Raw genomic sequence first — 17,582 nt, 5'->3', positions numbered from 1 at the left:
CAGTGCCAAGTTTGACGTTGTTTGGATAAGGAATGTAAAAGATATAGATACATATATGGGTAAAAGAAGCACGCATTTGCTGTTGCCGCTTCAGCTGCTGGCCACTCCCCCTCTCACACAGCACACTGAGCACAGCGCGGGACCTAACGTGCGCTCTTGCTTGCACGCTCCAGATTCTGCTGGCGTCAAAGAACCGCTATATTGATTAGAGTTTGGTCGTCTGAATTTGTAGTGAAAACACACGCTAAAGCCGATTATGCACTGCACTAGTAGGATACTTTATATTTCACATGAATAGAAGCCCCGCAAATAGCAGGGCATCAAAAAATTCATAAAAACTCATGTTGTTCCTCTCCACGGAAATCTTTAGTAAAAGGCGAAAGATTTATACGATCTGAAGAGAAACATGAGCGCATTGCTTCTTTGCAGGAACTGTAAGGGGACTCTGTCACTGATATACAGCCTTCAGTGAGGGTGCTGCGGATCGTCCAGGCGGGGGTTTCCGGTCCTCTGAAATGAGGCCGACGCGGAAGTAACTTACAACTGCATTCTATCAAAAGGCCACCAGGGGGCCACCGTTTTGGTGTCAAAAGGACTTCCGTCTCAATACAAGTCAATGGAGAATTCACCAACTTCTCACTTGATTTCTAACCTCAGTAAACGTTTCCAAAATGTGTTTATGGTCTCAATCGCTAGTTTAAAGCCTTCTTCAATGCAGTATGATGTTCATTTGTGGAATTTTGGCTTCCTTGATTTTATATTTGACGATAAAGCAGGGTATGCATTAGGGCGTGGCTACGTCGTGGTTGACAGGTTGGTCGGTTCACAGGTTCAGGCGACGCCTGATGCCCACATAAGTAGAATCCGTGTAGAACAAGTGCAACATTGCATCAGTAAGAACAATGCATCGCTTCAATATGTTATCAAAAGAAGCCTTGCAGGAGTTATAGTTTCATTTGACAATAGAGGAAGCTCCGCACTAGGCAGAGCATGAAAAAATTAACGAGAACTCAGATTGTTCCTCTCCACGGAAATCTTTAGTAAAAGGCGAAAGATTTATACGATCTGAAGAGAAACGTGAGTGTACTGCCCCTTTCTTGCCACTATGGGGGTACTCATTCACTTACATACACCCTGCTGTGACGGTGGCACTTCAATCATGAACTAGTCTATAAATGACAGGAACGTCTGACTGTCTGTCTGTCTGTCTTTTATTCGCATATCTCTCGAACCGTTCATCTGATTTATTTCAAACTTGACAGGTGTCTTGCTACGGGCTCCAGTAAGTGCGGTGCCAAGTTTGACGTTGTTTGGATAAGGAATGTAAAAGATATAGATACATATATGGGTAAAAGAAGCACGCATTTGCTGTTGCCGCTTCAGCCGCTGGCCACTCCCCCTCTCACACAGCACACTGAGCACAGCGCGGGACCTAACGTGCGCTCTTGCTTGCACGCTCCAGATTTTGCTGGCGTCAAAGAACCGCTATATTGATTAGAGTTTGGTCGTCTGAATTTGTAGTGAAAACACACGCTAAAACCGATTATGCACAGGCACTAGTAGGATACTTTATATTTCACATGAATAGAAGCCCCGCAAATAGCAGGGCATCAAAAAATTCATAAAAACTCATGTTGTTCCTCTCCACGGAAATCTTTAGTAAAAGGCGAAAGATTTATACGATCTGAAGAGAAACATGAGCGTATTGCTTCTTTGCAGGAACTGTAAGGGGACTCTGTCACTGATAAACAGCCTTCAGTGAGGGTGCTGCGGATCGTCCAGGCGGGGGTTTCCGGTCCTCTGAAATGAGGCCGACGCGGAAGTAACTTACAACTGCATTCTATCAAAAGGCCACCAGGGGGCCACCGTTTTGGTGTCAAAAGGACTTCCGTCTCAATACAAGTCAATGGAGAATTCACCAACTTCTCACTTGATTTCTAACCTCAGTAAACGTTTCCAAAATGTTTTTATGGTCTCAATCGCTAGTTTAAAGCCATCTTCAATGCAGTATGATGTTCATTTGTGGAATTTTGGCCTCCTTGATTTTATATTTGACTATAAAGCAGGGTATGCATTAGGGCGTGGCTACGTCGTGGTTGACAGGTTGGTCGGTTCACAGGTTCAGGCGACGCCTGATGCCCACATAAGTAGAATCCGTGTAGAACAAGTGCAACATTGCATCAGTAAGAACAATGCATCGCTTCAATATGTTATCAAAAGAAGCCTTGCAGGAGTTATAGTTTCACTTGACAATAGAGGAAGCTCCGCACTAGGCAGAGCATGAAAAAATTAACGAGAACTCAGATTGTTCCTCTCCACGGAAATCTTTAGTAAAAGGCGAAAGATTTATACGATCTGAAGAGAAACGTGAGTGTACTGCCCCTTTCTTGCCACTATGGGGGTACTCATTCACTTACATACACCCTGCTGTGACGGTGGCACTTCAATCATGAACTAGTCTATAAATGACAGGAACGTCTGACTGTCTGTCTGTCTGTCTTTTATTCGCATATCTCTCGAACCGTTCATCTGATTTATTTCAAACTTGACAGGTGTCTTGCTACGGGCTCCAGTAAGTGCAGTGCCAAGTTTGACGTTGTTTGGATAAGGAACGTAAAAGATATAGATACATATATGGGTAAAAGAAGCACGCATTTGCTGTTGCCGCTTCAGCTGCTGGCCACTCCCCCTCTCACACAGCACACTGAGCACAGCGCGGGACCTAACGTGCGCTCTTGCTTGCACGCTCCAGATTTTGCTGGCGTCAAAGAACCGCTATATTGATTAGAGTTTGGTCGTCTGAATTTGTAGTGAAAACACACGCTAAAACCGATTATGCACAGGCACTAGTAGGATACTTTATATTTCACATGAATAGAAGCCCCGCAAATAGCAGGGCATCAAAAAATTCATAAAAACTCATGTTGTTCCTCTCCACGGAAATCTTTAGTAAAAGGCGAAAGATTTATACGATCTGAAGAGAAACATGAGCGTATTGCTTCTTTGCAGGAACTGTAAGGGGACTCTGTCACTGATATACAGCCTTCAGTGAGGGTGCTGCGGATCGTCCAGGCGGGGGTTTCCGGTCCTCTGAAATGAGGCCGACGCGGAAGTAACTTACAACTGCATTCTATCAAAAGGCCACCAGGGGGCCACCGTTTTGGTGTCAAAAGGACTTCCGTCTCAATACAAGTCAATGGAGAATTCACCAACTTCTCACTTGATTTCTAACCTCAGTAAACGTTTCCAAAATGTTTTTATGGTCTCAATCGCTAGTTTAAAGCCATCTTCAATGCAGTATGATGTTCATTTGTGGAATTTTGGCCTCCTTGATTTTATATTTGACTATAAAGCAGGGTATGCATTAGGGCGTGGCTACGTCGTGGTTGACAGGTTGGTCGGTTCACAGGTTCAGGCGACGCCTGATGCCCACATAAGTAGAATCCGTGTAGAACAAGTGCAACATTGCATCAGTAAGAACAATGCATCGCTTCAATATGTTATCAAAAGAAGCCTTGCAGGAGTTATAGTTTCATTTGACAATAGAGGAAGCTCCGCACTAGGCAGAGCATGAAAAAATTAACGAGAACTCAGATTGTTCCTCTCCACGGAAATCTTTAGTAAAAGGCGAAAGATTTATACGATCTGAAGAGAAACGTGAGTGTACTGCCCCTTTCTTGCCACTATGGGGGTACTCATTCACTTACATACACCCTGCTGTGACGGTGGCACTTCAATCATGAACTAGTCTATAAATGACAGGAACGTCTGACTGTCTGTCTGTCTGTCTTTTATTCGCATATCTCTCGAACCGTTCATCTGATTTATTTCAAACTTGACAGGTGTCTTGCTACGGGCTCCAGTAAGTGCGGTGCCAAGTTTGACGTTGTTTGGATAAGGAATGTAAAAGATATAGATACATATATGGGTAAAAGAAGCACGCATTTGCTGTTGCCGCTTCAGCCGCTGGCCACTCCCCCTCTCACACAGCACACTGAGCACAGCGCGGGACCTAACGTGCGCTCTTGCTTGCACGCGCCAGATTTTGCTGGCGTCAAAGAACCGCTATATTGATTAGAGTTTGGTCGTCTGAATTTGTAGTGAAAACACACGCTAAAACCGATTATGCACAGGCACTAGTAGGATACTTTATATTTCACATGAATAGAAGCCCCGCAAATAGCAGGGCATCAAAAAATTCATAAAAACTCATGTTGTTCCTCTCCACGGAAATCTTTAGTAAAAGGCGAAAGATTTATACGATCTGAAGAGAAACATGAGCGTATTGCTTCTTTGCAGGAACTGTAAGGGGACTCTGTCACTGATATACAGCCTTCAGTGAGGGTGCTGCGGATCGTCCAGGCGGGGGTTTCCGGTCCTCTGAAATGAGGCCGACGCGGAAGTAACTTACAACTGCATTCTATCAAAAGGCCACCAGGGGGCCACCGTTTTGGTGTCAAAAGGACTTCCGTCTCAATACAAGTCAATGGAGAATTCACCAACTTCTCACTTGATTTCTAACCTCAGTAAACGTTTCCAAAATGTTTTTATGGTCTCAATCGCTAGTTTAAAGCCATCTTCAATGCAGTATGATGTTCATTTGTGGAATTTTGGCCTCCTTGATTTTATATTTGACTATAAAGCAGGGTATGCATTAGGGCGTGGCTACGTCGTGGTTGACAGGTTGGTCGGTTCACAGGTTCAGGCGACGCCTGATGCCCACATAAGTAGAATCCGTGTAGAACAAGTGCAACATTGCATCAGTAAGAACAATGCATCGCTTCAATATGTTATCAAAAGAAGCCTTGCAGGAGTTATAGTTTCACTTGACAATAGAGGAAGCTCCGCACTAGGCAGAGCATGAAAAAATTAACGAGAACTCAGATTGTTCCTCTCCACGGAAATCTTTAGTAAAAGGCGAAAGATTTATACGATCTGAAGAGAAACGTGAGTGTACTGCCCCTTTCTTGCCACTATGGGGGTACTCATTCACTTACATACACCCTGCTGTGACGGTGGCACTTCAATCATGAACTAGTCTATAAATGACAGGAACGTCTGACTGTCTGTCTGTCTGTCTTTTATTCGCATATCTCTCGAACCGTTCATCTGATTTATTTCAAACTTGACAGGTGTCTTGCTACGGGCTCCAGTAAGTGCAGTGCCAAGTTTGACGTTGTTTGGATAAGGAATGTAAAAGATATAGATACATATATGGGTAAAAGAAGCACGCATTTGCTGTTGCCGCTTCAGCTGCTGGCCACTCCCCCTCTCACACAGCACACTGAGCACAGCGCGGGACCTAACGTGCGCTCTTGCTTGCACGCTCCAGATTTTGCTGGCGTCAAAGAACCGCTATATTGATTAGAGTTTGGTCGTCTGAATTTGTAGTGAAAACACACGCTAAAACCGATTATGCACAGGCACTAGTAGGATACTTTATATTTCACATGAATAGAAGCCCCGCAAATAGCAGGGCATCAAAAAATTCATAAAAACTCATGTTGTTCCTCTCCACGGAAATCTTTAGTAAAAGGCGAAAGATTTATACGATCTGAAGAGAAACATGAGCGTATTGCTTCTTTGCAGGAACTGTAAGGGGACTCTGTCACTGATATACAGCCTTCAGTGAGGGTGCTGCGGATCGTCCAGGCGGGGGTTTCCGGTCCTCTGAAATGAGGCCGACGCGGAAGTAACTTACAACTGCATTCTATCAAAAGGCCACCAGGGGGCCACCGTTTTGGTGTCAAAAGGACTTCCGTCTCAATACAAGTCAATGGAGAATTCACCAACTTCTCACTTGATTTCTAACCTCAGTAAACGTTTCCAAAATGTTTTTATGGTCTCAATCGCTAGTTTAAAGCCATCTTCAATGCAGTATGATGTTCATTTGTGGAATTTTGGCCTCCTTGATTTTATATTTGACTATAAAGCAGGGTATGCATTAGGGCGTGGCTACGTCGTGGTTGACAGGTTGGTCGGTTCACAGGTTCAGGCGACGCCTGATGCCCACATAAGTAGAATCCGTGTAGAACAAGTGCAACATTGCATCAGTAAGAACAATGCATCGCTTCAATATGTTATCAAAAGAAGCCTTGCAGGAGTTATAGTTTCATTTGACAATAGAGGAAGCTCCGCACTAGGCAGAGCATGAAAAAATTAACGAGAACTCAGATTGTTCCTCTCCACGGAAATCTTTAGTAAAAGGCGAAAGATTTATACGATCTGAAGAGAAACGTGAGTGTACTGCCCCTTTCTTGCCACTATGGGGGTACTCATTCACTTACATACACCCTGCTGTGACGGTGGCACTTCAATCATGAACTAGTCTATAAATGACAGGAACGTCTGACTGTCTGTCTGTCTGTCTTTTATTCGCATATCTCTCGAACCGTTCATCTGATTTATTTCAAACTTGACAGGTGTCTTGCTACGGGCTCCAGTAAGTGCGGTGCCAAGTTTGACGTTGTTTGGATAAGGAATGTAAAAGATATAGATACATATATGGGTAAAAGAAGCACGCATTTGCTGTTGCCGCTTCAGCCGCTGGCCACTCCCCCTCTCACACAGCACACTGAGCACAGCGCGGGACCTAACGTGCGCTCTTGCTTGCACGCTCCAGATTTTGCTGGCGTCAAAGAACCGCTATATTGATTAGAATTTGGTCGTCTGAATTTGTAGTGAAAACACACGCTAAAACCGATTATGCACAGGCACTAGTAGGATACTTTATATTTCACATGAATAGAAGCCCCGCAAATAGCAGGGCATCAAAAAATTCATAAAAACTCATGTTGTTCCTCTCCACGGAAATCTTTAGTAAAAGGCGAAAGATTTATACGATCTGAAGAGAAACATGAGCGTATTGCTTCTTTGCAGGAACTGTAAGGGGACTCTGTCACTGATATACAGCCTTCAGTGAGGGTGCTGCGGATCGTCCAGGCGGGGGTTTCCGGTCCTCTGAAATGAGGCCGACGCGGAAGTAACTTACAACTGCATTCTATCAAAAGGCCACCAGGGGGCCACCGTTTTGGTGTCAAAAGGACTTCCGTCTCAATACAAGTCAATGGAGAATTCACCAACTTCTCACTTGATTTCTAACCTCAGTAAACGTTTCCAAAATGTTTTTATGGTCTCAATCGCTAGTTTAAAGCCATCTTCAATGCAGTATGATGTTCATTTGTGGAATTTTGGCCTCCTTGATTTTATATTTGACTATAAAGCAGGGTATGCATTAGGGCGTGGCTACGTCGTGGTTGACAGGTTGGTCGGTTCACAGGTTCAGGCGACGCCTGATGCCCACATAAGTAGAATCCGTGTAGAACAAGTGCAACATTGCATCAGTAAGAACAATGCATCGCTTCAATATGTTATCAAAAGAAGCCTTGCAGGAGTTATAGTTTCATTTGACAATAGAGGAAGCTCCGCACTAGGCAGAGCATGAAAAAATTAACGAGAACTCAGATTGTTCCTCTCCACGGAAATCTTTAGTAAAAGGCGAAAGATTTATACGATCTGAAGAGAAACGTGAGTGTACTGCCCCTTTCTTGCCACTATGGGGGTACTCATTCACTTACATACACCCTGCTGTGACGGTGGCACTTCAATCATGAACTAGTCTATAAATGACAGAAACGTCTGACTGTCTGTCTGTCTGTCTTTTATTCGCATATCTCTCGAACCGTTCATCTGATTTATTTCAAACTTGACAGGTGTCTTGCTACGGGCTCCAGTAAGTGCGGTGCCAAGTTTGACGTTGTTTGGATAAGGAATGTAAAAGATATAGATACATATATGGGTAAAAGAAGCACGCATTTGCTGTTGCCGCTTCAGCCGCTGGCCACTCCCCCTCTCACACAGCACACTGAGCACAGCGCGGGACCTAACGTGCGCTCTTGCTTGCACGCTCCAGATTTTGCTGGCGTCAAAGAACCGCTATATTGATTAGAATTTGGTCGTCTGAATTTGTAGTGAAAACACACGCTAAAACCGATTATGCACAGGCACTAGTAGGATACTTTATATTTCACATGAATAGAAGCCCCGCAAATAGCAGGGCATCAAAAAATTCATAAAAACTCATGTTGTTCCTCTCCACGGAAATCTTTAGTAAAAGGCGAAAGATTTATACGATCTGAAGAGAAACATGAGCGTATTGCTTCTTTGCAGGAACTGTAAGGGGACTCTGTCACTGATATACAGCCTTCAGTGAGGGTGCTGCGGATCGTCCAGGCGGGGGTTTCCGGTCCTCTGAAATGAGGCCGACGCGGAAGTAACTTACAACTGCATTCTATCAAAAGGCCACCAGGGGGCCACCGTTTTGGTGTCAAAAGGACTTCCGTCTCAATACAAGTCAATGGAGAATTCACCAACTTCTCACTTGATTTCTAACCTCAGTAAACGTTTCCAAAATGTTTTTATGGTCTCAATCGCTAGTTTAAAGCCATCTTCAATGCAGTATGATGTTCATTTGTGGAATTTTGGCCTCCTTGATTTTATATTTGACTATAAAGCAGGGTATGCATTAGGGCGTGGCTACGTCGTGGTTGACAGGTTGGTCGGTTCACAGGTTCAGGCGACGCCTGATGCCCACATAAGTAGAATCCGTGTAGAACAAGTGCAACATTGCATCAGTAAGAACAATGCATCGCTTCAATATGTTATCAAAAGAAGCCTTGCAGGAGTTATAGTTTCACTTGACAATAGAGGAAGCTCCGCACTAGGCAGAGCATGAAAAAATTAACGAGAACTCAGATTGTTCCTCTCCACGGAAATCTTTAGTAAAAGGCGAAAGATTTATACGATCTGAAGAGAAACGTGAGTGTACTGCCCCTTTCTTGCCACTATGGGGGTACTCATTCACTTACATACACCCTGCTGTGACGGTGGCACTTCAATCATGAACTAGTCTATAAATGACAGGAACGTCTGACTGTCTGTCTGTCTGTCTTTTATTCGCATATCTCTCGAACCGTTCATCTGATTTATTTCAAACTTGACAGGTGTCTTGCTACGGGCTCCAGTAAGTGCGGTGCCAAGTTTGACGTTGTTTGGATAAGGAATGTAAAAGATATAGATACATATATGGGTAAAAGAAGCACGCATTTGCTGTTGCCGCTTCAGCCGCTGGCCACTCCCCCTCTCACACAGCACACTGAGCACAGCGCGGGACCTAACGTGCGCTCTTGCTTGCACGCTCCAGATTTTGCTGGCATCAAAGAACCGCTATATTGATTAGAGTTTGGTCGTCTGAATTTGTAGTGAAAACACACGCTAAAACCGATTATGCACAGGCACTAGTAGGATACTTTATATTTCACATGAATAGAAGCCCCGCAAATAGCAGGGCATCAAAAAATTCATAAAAACTCATGTTGTTCCTCTCCACGGAAATCTTTAGTAAAAGGCGAAAGATTTATACGATCTGAAGAGAAACATGAGCGTATTGCTTCTTTGCAGGAACTGTAAGGGGACTCTGTCACTGATATACAGCCTTCAGTGAGGGTGCTGCGGATCGTCCAGGCGGGGGTTTCCGGTCCTCTGAAATGAGGCCGACGCGGAAGTAACTTACAACTGCATTCTATCAAAAGGCCACCAGGGGGCCACCGTTTTGGTGTCAAAAGGACTTCCGTCTCAATACAAGTCAATGGAGAATTCACCAACTTCTCACTTGATTTCTAACCTCAGTAAACGTTTCCAAAATGTTTTTATGGTCTCAATCGCTAGTTTAAAGCCATCTTCAATGCAGTATGATGTTCATTTGTGGAATTTTGGCCTCCTTGATTTTATATTTGACTATAAAGCAGGGTATGCATTAGGGCGTGGCTACGTCGTGGTTGACAGGTTGGTCGGTTCACAGGTTCAGGCGACGCCTGATGCCCACATAAGTAGAATCCGTGTAGAACAAGTGCAACATTGCATCAGTAAGAACAATGCATCGCTTCAATATGTTATCAAAAGAAGCCTTGCAGGAGTTATAGTTTCACTTGACAATAGAGGAAGCTCCGCACTAGGCAGAGCATGAAAAAATTAACGAGAACTCAGATTGTTCCTCTCCACGGAAATCTTTAGTAAAAGGCGAAAGATTTATACGATCTGAAGAGAAACGTGAGTGTACTGCCCCTTTCTTGCCACTATGGGGGTACTCATTCACTTACATACACCCTGCTGTGACGGTGGCACTTCAATCATGAACTAGTCTATAAATGACAGGAACGTCTGACTGTCTGTCTGTCTGTCTTTTATTCGCATATCTCTCGAACCGTTCATCTGATTTATTTCAAACTTGACAGGTGTCTTGCTACGGGCTCCAGTAAGTGCAGTGCCAAGTTTGACGTTGTTTGGATAAGGAATGTAAAAGATATAGATACATATATGGGTAAAAGAAGCACGCATTTGCTGTTGCCGCTTCAGCTGCTGGCCACTCCCCCTCTCACACAGCACACTGAGCACAGCGCGGGACCTAACGTGCGCTCTTGCTTGCACGCTCCAGATTCTGCTGGCGTCAAAGAACCGCTATATTGATTAGAGTTTGGTCGTCTGAATTTGTAGTGAAAACACACGCTAAAGCCGATTATGCACTGCACTAGTAGGATACTTTATATTTCACATGAATAGAAGCCCCGCAAATAGCAGGGCATCAAAAAATTCATAAAAACTCATGTTGTTCCTCTCCACGGAAATCTTTAGTAAAAGGCGAAAGATTTATACGATCTGAAGAGAAACATGAGCGCATTGCTTCTTTGCAGGAACTGTAAGGGGACTCTGTCACTGATATACAGCCTTCAGTGAGGGTGCTGCGGATCGTCCAGGCGGGGGTTTCCGGTCCTCTGAAATGAGGCCGACGCGGAAGTAACTTACAACTGCATTCTATCAAAAGGCCACCAGGGGGCCACCGTTTTGGTGTCAAAAGGACTTCCGTCTCAATACAAGTCAATGGAGAATTCACCAACTTCTCACTTGATTTCTAACCTCAGTAAACGTTTCCAAAATGTGTTTATGGTCTCAATCGCTAGTTTAAAGCCTTCTTCAATGCAGTATGATGTTCATTTGTGGAATTTTGGCTTCCTTGATTTTATATTTGACGATAAAGCAGGGTATGCATTAGGGCGTGGCTACGTCGTGGTTGACAGGTTGGTCGGTTCACAGGTTCAGGCGACGCCTGATGCCCACATAAGTAGAATCCGTGTAGAACAAGTGCAACATTGCATCAGTAAGAACAATGCATCGCTTCAATATGTTATCAAAAGAAGCCTTGCAGGAGTTATAGTTTCATTTGACAATAGAGGAAGCTCCGCACTAGGCAGAGCATGAAAAAATTAACGAGAACTCAGATTGTTCCTCTCCACGGAAATCTTTAGTAAAAGGCGAAAGATTTATACGATCTGAAGAGAAACGTGAGTGTACTGCCCCTTTCTTGCCACTATGGGGGTACTCATTCACTTACATACACCCTGCTGTGACGGTGGCACTTCAATCATGAACTAGTCTATAAATGACAGGAACGTCTGACTGTCTGTCTGTCTGTCTTTTATTCGCATATCTCTCGAACCGTTCATCTGATTTATTTCAAACTTGACAGGTGTCTTGCTACGGGCTCCAGTAAGTGCGGTGCCAAGTTTGACGTTGTTTGGATAAGGAATGTAAAAGATATAGATACATATATGGGTAAAAGAAGCACGCATTTGCTGTTGCCGCTTCAGCCGCTGGCCACTCCCCCTCTCACACAGCACACTGAGCACAGCGCGGGACCTAACGTGCGCTCTTGCTTGCACGCTCCAGATTTTGCTGGCGTCAAAGAACCGCTATATTGATTAGAGTTTGGTCGTCTGAATTTGTAGTGAAAACACACGCTAAAACCGATTATGCACAGGCACTAGTAGGATACTTTATATTTCACATGAATAGAAGCCCCGCAAATAGCAGGGCATCAAAAAATTCATAAAAACTCATGTTGTTCCTCTCCACGGAAATCTTTAGTAAAAGGCGAAAGATTTATACGATCTGAAGAGAAACATGAGCGTATTGCTTCTTTGCAGGAACTGTAAGGGGACTCTGTCACTGATAAACAGCCTTCAGTGAGGGTGCTGCGGATCGTCCAGGCGGGGGTTTCCGGTCCTCTGAAATGAGGCCGACGCGGAAGTAACTTACAACTGCATTCTATCAAAAGGCCACCAGGGGGCCACCGTTTTGGTGTCAAAAGGACTTCCGTCTCAATACAAGTCAATGGAGAATTCACCAACTTCTCACTTGATTTCTAACCTCAGTAAACGTTTCCAAAATGTTTTTATGGTCTCAATCGCTAGTTTAAAGCCATCTTCAATGCAGTATGATGTTCATTTGTGGAATTTTGGCCTCCTTGATTTTATATTTGACTATAAAGCAGGGTATGCATTAGGGCGTGGCTACGTCGTGGTTGACAGGTTGGTCGGTTCACAGGTTCAGGCGACGCCTGATGCCCACATAAGTAGAATCCGTGTAGAACAAGTGCAACATTGCATCAGTAAGAACAATGCATCGCTTCAATATGTTATCAAAAGAAGCCTTGCAGGAGTTATAGTTTCACTTGACAATAGAGGAAGCTCCGCACTAGGCAGAGCATGAAAAAATTAACGAGAACTCAGATTGTTCCTCTCCACGGAAATCTTTAGTAAAAGGCGAAAGATTTATACGATCTGAAGAGAAACGTGAGTGTACTGCCCCTTTCTTGCCACTATGGGGGTACTCATTCACTTACATACACCCTGCTGTGACGGTGGCACTTCAATCATGAACTAGTCTATAAATGACAGGAACGTCTGACTGTCTGTCTGTCTGTCTTTTATTCGCATATCTCTCGAACCGTTCATCTGATTTATTTCAAACTTGACAGGTGTCTTGCTACGGGCTCCAGTAAGTGCAGTGCCAAGTTTGACGTTGTTTGGATAAGGAACGTAAAAGATATAGATACATATATGGGTAAAAGAAGCACGCATTTGCTGTTGCCGCTTCAGCTGCTGGCCACTCCCCCTCTCACACAGCACACTGAGCACAGCGCGGGACCTAACGTGCGCTCTTGCTTGCACGCTCCAGATTTTGCTGGCGTCAAAGAACCGCTATATTGATTAGAGTTTGGTCGTCTGAATTTGTAGTGAAAACACACGCTAAAACCGATTATGCACAGGCACTAGTAGGATACTTTATATTTCACATGAATAGAAGCCCCGCAAATAGCAGGGCATCAAAAAATTCATAAAAACTCATGTTGTTCCTCTCCACGGAAATCTTTAGTAAAAGGCGAAAGATTTATACGATCTGAAGAGAAACATGAGCGTATTGCTTCTTTGCAGGAACTGTAAGGGGACTCTGTCACTGATATACAGCCTTCAGTGAGGGTGCTGCGGATCGTCCAGGCGGGGGTTTCCGGTCCTCTGAAATGAGGCCGACGCGGAAGTAACTTACAACTGCATTCTATCAAAAGGCCACCAGGGGGCCACCGTTTTGGTGTCAAAAGGACTTCCGTCTCAATACAAGTCAATGGAGAATTCACCAACTTCTCACTTGATTTCTAACCTCAGTAAACGTTTCCAAAATGTTTTTATGGTCTCAATCGCTAGTTTAAAGCCATCTTCAATGCAGTATGATGTTCATTTGTGGAATTTTGGCCTCCTTGATTTTATATTTGACTATAAAGCAGGGTATGCATTAGGGCGTGGCTACGTCGTGGTTGACAGGTTGGTCGGTTCACAGGTTCAGGCGACGCCTGATGCCCACATAAGTAGAATCCGTGTAGAACAAGTGCAACATTGCATCAGTAAGAACAATGCATCGCTTCAATATGTTATCAAAAGAAGCCTTGCAGGAGTTATAGTTTCATTTGACAATAGAGGAAGCTCCGCACTAGGCAGAGCATGAAAAAATTAACGAGAACTCAGATTGTTCCTCTCCACGGAAATCTTTAGTAAAAGGCGAAAGATTTATACGATCTGAAGAGAAACGTGAGTGTACTGCCCCTTTCTTGCCACTATGGGGGTACTCATTCACTTACATACACCCTGCTGTGACGGTGGCACTTCAATCATGAACTAGTCTATAAATGACAGGAACGTCTGACTGTCTGTCTGTCTGTCTTTTATTCGCATATCTCTCGAACCGTTCATCTGATTTATTTCAAACTTGACAGGTGTCTTGCTACGGGCTCCAGTAAGTGCGGTGCCAAGTTTGACGTTGTTTGGATAAGGAATGTAAAAGATATAGATACATATATGGGTAAAAGAAGCACGCATTTGCTGTTGCCGCTTCAGCCGCTGGCCACTCCCCCTCTCACACAGCACACTGAGCACAGCGCGGGACCTAACGTGCGCTCTTGCTTGCACGCGCCAGATTTTGCTGGCGTCAAAGAACCGCTATATTGATTAGAGTTTGGTCGTCTGAATTTGTAGTGAAAACACACGCTAAAACCGATTATGCACAGGCACTAGTAGGATACTTTATATTTCACATGAATAGAAGCCCCGCAAATAGCAGGGCATCAAAAAATTCATAAAAACTCATGTTGTTCCTCTCCACGGAAATCTTTAGTAAAAGGCGAAAGATTTATACGATCTGAAGAGAAACATGAGCGTATTGCTTCTTTGCAGGAACTGTAAGGGGACTCTGTCACTGATATACAGCCTTCAGTGAGGGTGCTGCGGATCGTCCAGGCGGGGGTTTCCGGTCCTCTGAAATGAGGCCGACGCGGAAGTAACTTACAACTGCATTCTATCAAAAGGCCACCAGGGGGCCACCGTTTTGGTGTCAAAAGGACTTCCGTCTCAATACAAGTCAATGGAGAATTCACCAACTTCTCACTTGATTTCTAACCTCAGTAAACGTTTCCAAAATGTTTTTATGGTCTCAATCGCTAGTTTAAAGCCATCTTCAATGCAGTATGATGTTCATTTGTGGAATTTTGGCCTCCTTGATTTTATATTTGACTATAAAGCAGGGTATGCATTAGGGCGTGGCTACGTCGTGGTTGACAGGTTGGTCGGTTCACAGGTTCAGGCGACGCCTGATGCCCACATAAGTAGAATCCGTGTAGAACAAGTGCAACATTGCATCAGTAAGAACAATGCATCGCTTCAATATGTTATCAAAAGAAGCCTTGCAGGAGTTATAGTTTCACTTGACAATAGAGGAAGCTCCGCACTAGGCAGAGCATGAAAAAATTAACGAGAACTCAGATTGTTCCTCTCCACGGAAATCTTTAGTAAAAGGCGAAAGATTTATACGATCTGAAGAGAAACGTGAGTGTACTGCCCCTTTCTTGCCACTATGGGGGTACTCATTCACTTACATACACCCTGCTGTGACGGTGGCACTTCAATCATGAACTAGTCTATAAATGACAGGAACGTCTGACTGTCTGTCTGTCTGTCTTTTATTCGCATATCTCTCGAACCGTTCATCTGATTTATTTCAAACTTGACAGGTGTCTTGCTACGGGCTCCAGTAAGTGCAGTGCCAAGTTTGACGTTGTTTGGATAAGGAACGTAAAAGATATAGATACATATATGGGTAAAAGAAGCACGCATTTGCTGTTGCCGCTTCAGCTGCTGGCCACTCCCCCTCTCACACAGCACACTGAGCACAGCGCGGGACCTAACGTGCGCTCTTGCTTGCACGCTCCAGATTTTGCTGGCGTCAAAGAACCGCTATATTGATTAGAGTTTGGTCGTCTGAATTTGTAGTGAAAACACACGCTAAAACCGATTATGCACAGGCACTAGTAGGATACTTTATATTTCACATGAATAGAAGCCCCGCAAATAGCAGGGCATCAAAAAATTCATAAAAACTCATGTTGTTCCTCTCCACGGAAATCTTTAGTAAAAGGCGAAAGATTTATACGATCTGAAGAGAAACATGAGCGTATTGCTTCTTTGCAGGAACTGTAAGGGGACTCTGTCACTGATATACAGCCTTCAGTGAGGGTGCTGCGGATCGTCCAGGCGGGGGTTTCCGGTCCTCTGAAATGAGGCCGACGCGGAAGTAACTTACAACTGCATTCTATCAAAAGGCCACCAGGGGGCCACCGTTTTGGTGTCAAAAGGACTTCCGTCTCAATACAAGTCAATGGAGAATTCACCAACTTCTCACTTGATTTCTAACCTCAGTAAACGTTTCCAAAATGTTTTTATGGTCTCAATCGCTAGTTTAAAGCCATCTTCAATGCAGTATGATGTTCATTTGTGGAATTTTGGCCTCCTTGATTTTATATTTGACTATAAAGCAGGGTATGCATTAGGGCGTGGCTACGTCGTGGTTGACAGGTTGGTCGGTTCACAGGTTCAGGCGACGCCTGATGCCCACATAAGTAGAATCCGTGTAGAACAAGTGCAACATTGCATCAGTAAGAACAATGCATCGCTTCAATATGTTATCAAAAGAAGCCTTGCAGGAGTTATAGTTTCATTTGACAATAGAGGAAGCTCCGCACTAGGCAGAGCATGAAAAAATTAACGAGAACTCAGATTGTTCCTCTCCACGGAAATCTTTAGTAAAAGGCGAAAGATTTATACGATCTGAAGAGAAACGTGAGTGTACTGCCCCTTTCTTGCCACTATGGGGGTACTCATTCACTTACATACACCCTGCTGTGACGGTGGCACTTCAATCATGAACTAGTCTATAAATGACAGGAACGTCTGACTGTCTGTCTGTCTGTCTTTTATTCGCATATCTCTCGAACCGTTCATCTGATTTATTTCAAACTTGACAGGTGTCTTGCTACGGGCTCCAGTAAGTGCGGTGCCAAGTTTGACGTTGTTTGGATAAGGAATGTAAAAGATATAGATACATATATGGGTAAAAGAAGCACGCATTTGCTGTTGCCGTTTCAGCCGCTGGCCACTCCCCCTCTCACACAGCACACTGAGCACAGCGCGGGACCTAACGTGCGCTCTTGCTTGCACGCTCCAGATTTTGCTGGCGTCAAAGAACCGCTATATTGATTAGAGTTTGGTCGTCTGAATTTGTAGTGAAAACACACGCTAAAACCGATTATGCACAGGCACTAGTAGGATACTTTATATTTCACATGAATAGAAGCCCCGCAAATAGCAGGGCAGCAAAAAATTCATAAAAACTCATGTTGTTCCTCTCCACGGAAATCTTTAGTAAAAGGCGAAAGATTTATACGATCTGAAGAGAAACATGAGCGCATTGCTTCTTTGCAGGAACTGTAAGGGCACTCTGTCACTGATATACAGCCTTCAGTGAGGGTGCTGCGGATCGTCCAGGCGGGGGTTTCCGGTCCTCTGAAATGAGGCCGACGCGGAAGTAACTTACAACTGCATTCTATCAAAAGGCCACCAGGGGGCCACCGTTTTGGTGTCAAAAGGACTTCCGTCTCAATACAAGTCAATGGAGAATTCACCAACTTCTCACTTGATTTCTAACCTCAGTAAACGTTTCCAAAATGTGTTTATGGTCTCAATCGCTAGTTTAAAGCCTTCTTCAATGCAGTATGATGTTCATTTGTGGAATTTTGGCTTCCTTGATTTTATATTTGACGATAAAGCAGGGTATGCATTAGGGCGTGGCTACGTCGTGGTTGACAG

The 17,582-nt window shown here is 44.2% G+C and overlaps 27 non-coding genes across 27 annotated transcripts; all 27 read right to left on the bottom strand.

Moving 5' to 3' along the window:
• Positions 1–299: 299 nt before the first annotated feature.
• LOC134003988 (U5 spliceosomal RNA) lies at positions 300–413 on the bottom strand. Its single transcript, XR_009927723.1, has one exon. It is a non-coding gene; the product is annotated as a U5 spliceosomal RNA (small nuclear RNA).
• Positions 414–970: 557 nt separating this feature from the next.
• Positions 971–1,085, bottom strand: LOC134003985 (U5 spliceosomal RNA). The gene has a single exon (XR_009927720.1). It is a non-coding gene; the product is annotated as a U5 spliceosomal RNA (small nuclear RNA).
• Positions 1,086–1,589: 504 nt separating this feature from the next.
• On the bottom strand, positions 1,590–1,703 carry LOC134004069 (U5 spliceosomal RNA). Its single transcript, XR_009927799.1, has one exon. It is a non-coding gene; the product is annotated as a U5 spliceosomal RNA (small nuclear RNA).
• A 557-nt stretch (positions 1,704–2,260) lies between these two features.
• Positions 2,261–2,375, bottom strand: LOC134003984 (U5 spliceosomal RNA). Its single transcript, XR_009927719.1, has one exon. It is a non-coding gene; the product is annotated as a U5 spliceosomal RNA (small nuclear RNA).
• Positions 2,376–2,879: 504 nt separating this feature from the next.
• On the bottom strand, positions 2,880–2,993 carry LOC134004068 (U5 spliceosomal RNA). Its single transcript, XR_009927798.1, has one exon. It is a non-coding gene; the product is annotated as a U5 spliceosomal RNA (small nuclear RNA).
• Positions 2,994–3,550: 557 nt separating this feature from the next.
• On the bottom strand, positions 3,551–3,665 carry LOC134003983 (U5 spliceosomal RNA). Its single transcript, XR_009927718.1, has one exon. It is a non-coding gene; the product is annotated as a U5 spliceosomal RNA (small nuclear RNA).
• A 504-nt stretch (positions 3,666–4,169) lies between these two features.
• LOC134004067 (U5 spliceosomal RNA) lies at positions 4,170–4,283 on the bottom strand. The gene has a single exon (XR_009927797.1). It is a non-coding gene; the product is annotated as a U5 spliceosomal RNA (small nuclear RNA).
• A 557-nt stretch (positions 4,284–4,840) lies between these two features.
• On the bottom strand, positions 4,841–4,955 carry LOC134003982 (U5 spliceosomal RNA). Its single transcript, XR_009927717.1, has one exon. It is a non-coding gene; the product is annotated as a U5 spliceosomal RNA (small nuclear RNA).
• Positions 4,956–5,459: 504 nt separating this feature from the next.
• LOC134004066 (U5 spliceosomal RNA) lies at positions 5,460–5,573 on the bottom strand. The gene has a single exon (XR_009927796.1). It is a non-coding gene; the product is annotated as a U5 spliceosomal RNA (small nuclear RNA).
• A 557-nt stretch (positions 5,574–6,130) lies between these two features.
• On the bottom strand, positions 6,131–6,245 carry LOC134003981 (U5 spliceosomal RNA). The gene has a single exon (XR_009927716.1). It is a non-coding gene; the product is annotated as a U5 spliceosomal RNA (small nuclear RNA).
• A 504-nt stretch (positions 6,246–6,749) lies between these two features.
• Positions 6,750–6,863, bottom strand: LOC134004065 (U5 spliceosomal RNA). The gene has a single exon (XR_009927795.1). It is a non-coding gene; the product is annotated as a U5 spliceosomal RNA (small nuclear RNA).
• Positions 6,864–7,420: 557 nt separating this feature from the next.
• LOC134003980 (U5 spliceosomal RNA) lies at positions 7,421–7,535 on the bottom strand. Its single transcript, XR_009927715.1, has one exon. It is a non-coding gene; the product is annotated as a U5 spliceosomal RNA (small nuclear RNA).
• A 504-nt stretch (positions 7,536–8,039) lies between these two features.
• Positions 8,040–8,153, bottom strand: LOC134004064 (U5 spliceosomal RNA). Its single transcript, XR_009927794.1, has one exon. It is a non-coding gene; the product is annotated as a U5 spliceosomal RNA (small nuclear RNA).
• A 557-nt stretch (positions 8,154–8,710) lies between these two features.
• LOC134003979 (U5 spliceosomal RNA) lies at positions 8,711–8,825 on the bottom strand. The gene has a single exon (XR_009927714.1). It is a non-coding gene; the product is annotated as a U5 spliceosomal RNA (small nuclear RNA).
• A 504-nt stretch (positions 8,826–9,329) lies between these two features.
• On the bottom strand, positions 9,330–9,443 carry LOC134004060 (U5 spliceosomal RNA). The gene has a single exon (XR_009927790.1). It is a non-coding gene; the product is annotated as a U5 spliceosomal RNA (small nuclear RNA).
• Positions 9,444–10,000: 557 nt separating this feature from the next.
• LOC134003978 (U5 spliceosomal RNA) lies at positions 10,001–10,115 on the bottom strand. The gene has a single exon (XR_009927713.1). It is a non-coding gene; the product is annotated as a U5 spliceosomal RNA (small nuclear RNA).
• Positions 10,116–10,618: 503 nt separating this feature from the next.
• On the bottom strand, positions 10,619–10,732 carry LOC134003977 (U5 spliceosomal RNA). Its single transcript, XR_009927712.1, has one exon. It is a non-coding gene; the product is annotated as a U5 spliceosomal RNA (small nuclear RNA).
• A 557-nt stretch (positions 10,733–11,289) lies between these two features.
• On the bottom strand, positions 11,290–11,404 carry LOC134003976 (U5 spliceosomal RNA). The gene has a single exon (XR_009927711.1). It is a non-coding gene; the product is annotated as a U5 spliceosomal RNA (small nuclear RNA).
• A 504-nt stretch (positions 11,405–11,908) lies between these two features.
• LOC134004049 (U5 spliceosomal RNA) lies at positions 11,909–12,022 on the bottom strand. Its single transcript, XR_009927779.1, has one exon. It is a non-coding gene; the product is annotated as a U5 spliceosomal RNA (small nuclear RNA).
• A 557-nt stretch (positions 12,023–12,579) lies between these two features.
• LOC134003975 (U5 spliceosomal RNA) lies at positions 12,580–12,694 on the bottom strand. Its single transcript, XR_009927710.1, has one exon. It is a non-coding gene; the product is annotated as a U5 spliceosomal RNA (small nuclear RNA).
• Positions 12,695–13,198: 504 nt separating this feature from the next.
• Positions 13,199–13,312, bottom strand: LOC134004036 (U5 spliceosomal RNA). Its single transcript, XR_009927767.1, has one exon. It is a non-coding gene; the product is annotated as a U5 spliceosomal RNA (small nuclear RNA).
• Positions 13,313–13,869: 557 nt separating this feature from the next.
• Positions 13,870–13,984, bottom strand: LOC134003974 (U5 spliceosomal RNA). The gene has a single exon (XR_009927709.1). It is a non-coding gene; the product is annotated as a U5 spliceosomal RNA (small nuclear RNA).
• A 504-nt stretch (positions 13,985–14,488) lies between these two features.
• On the bottom strand, positions 14,489–14,602 carry LOC134004024 (U5 spliceosomal RNA). The gene has a single exon (XR_009927756.1). It is a non-coding gene; the product is annotated as a U5 spliceosomal RNA (small nuclear RNA).
• A 557-nt stretch (positions 14,603–15,159) lies between these two features.
• Positions 15,160–15,274, bottom strand: LOC134003973 (U5 spliceosomal RNA). Its single transcript, XR_009927708.1, has one exon. It is a non-coding gene; the product is annotated as a U5 spliceosomal RNA (small nuclear RNA).
• A 504-nt stretch (positions 15,275–15,778) lies between these two features.
• On the bottom strand, positions 15,779–15,892 carry LOC134004013 (U5 spliceosomal RNA). The gene has a single exon (XR_009927745.1). It is a non-coding gene; the product is annotated as a U5 spliceosomal RNA (small nuclear RNA).
• A 557-nt stretch (positions 15,893–16,449) lies between these two features.
• LOC134003972 (U5 spliceosomal RNA) lies at positions 16,450–16,564 on the bottom strand. The gene has a single exon (XR_009927707.1). It is a non-coding gene; the product is annotated as a U5 spliceosomal RNA (small nuclear RNA).
• Positions 16,565–17,068: 504 nt separating this feature from the next.
• Positions 17,069–17,182, bottom strand: LOC134003960 (U5 spliceosomal RNA). Its single transcript, XR_009927695.1, has one exon. It is a non-coding gene; the product is annotated as a U5 spliceosomal RNA (small nuclear RNA).
• Between the last annotated feature and the right edge of the window lie 400 nt (positions 17,183–17,582).

Source organism: Scomber scombrus, chromosome 21 (genome assembly GCF_963691925.1).
Source record: "Scomber scombrus chromosome 21, fScoSco1.1, whole genome shotgun sequence".
Classification (NCBI taxonomy): Eukaryota; Metazoa; Chordata; class Actinopteri; order Scombriformes; family Scombridae; genus Scomber; species Scomber scombrus.
Note: the sequence above shows the minus strand (reverse complement) of the source record. Positions and strands in the feature narration are given on the sequence as shown.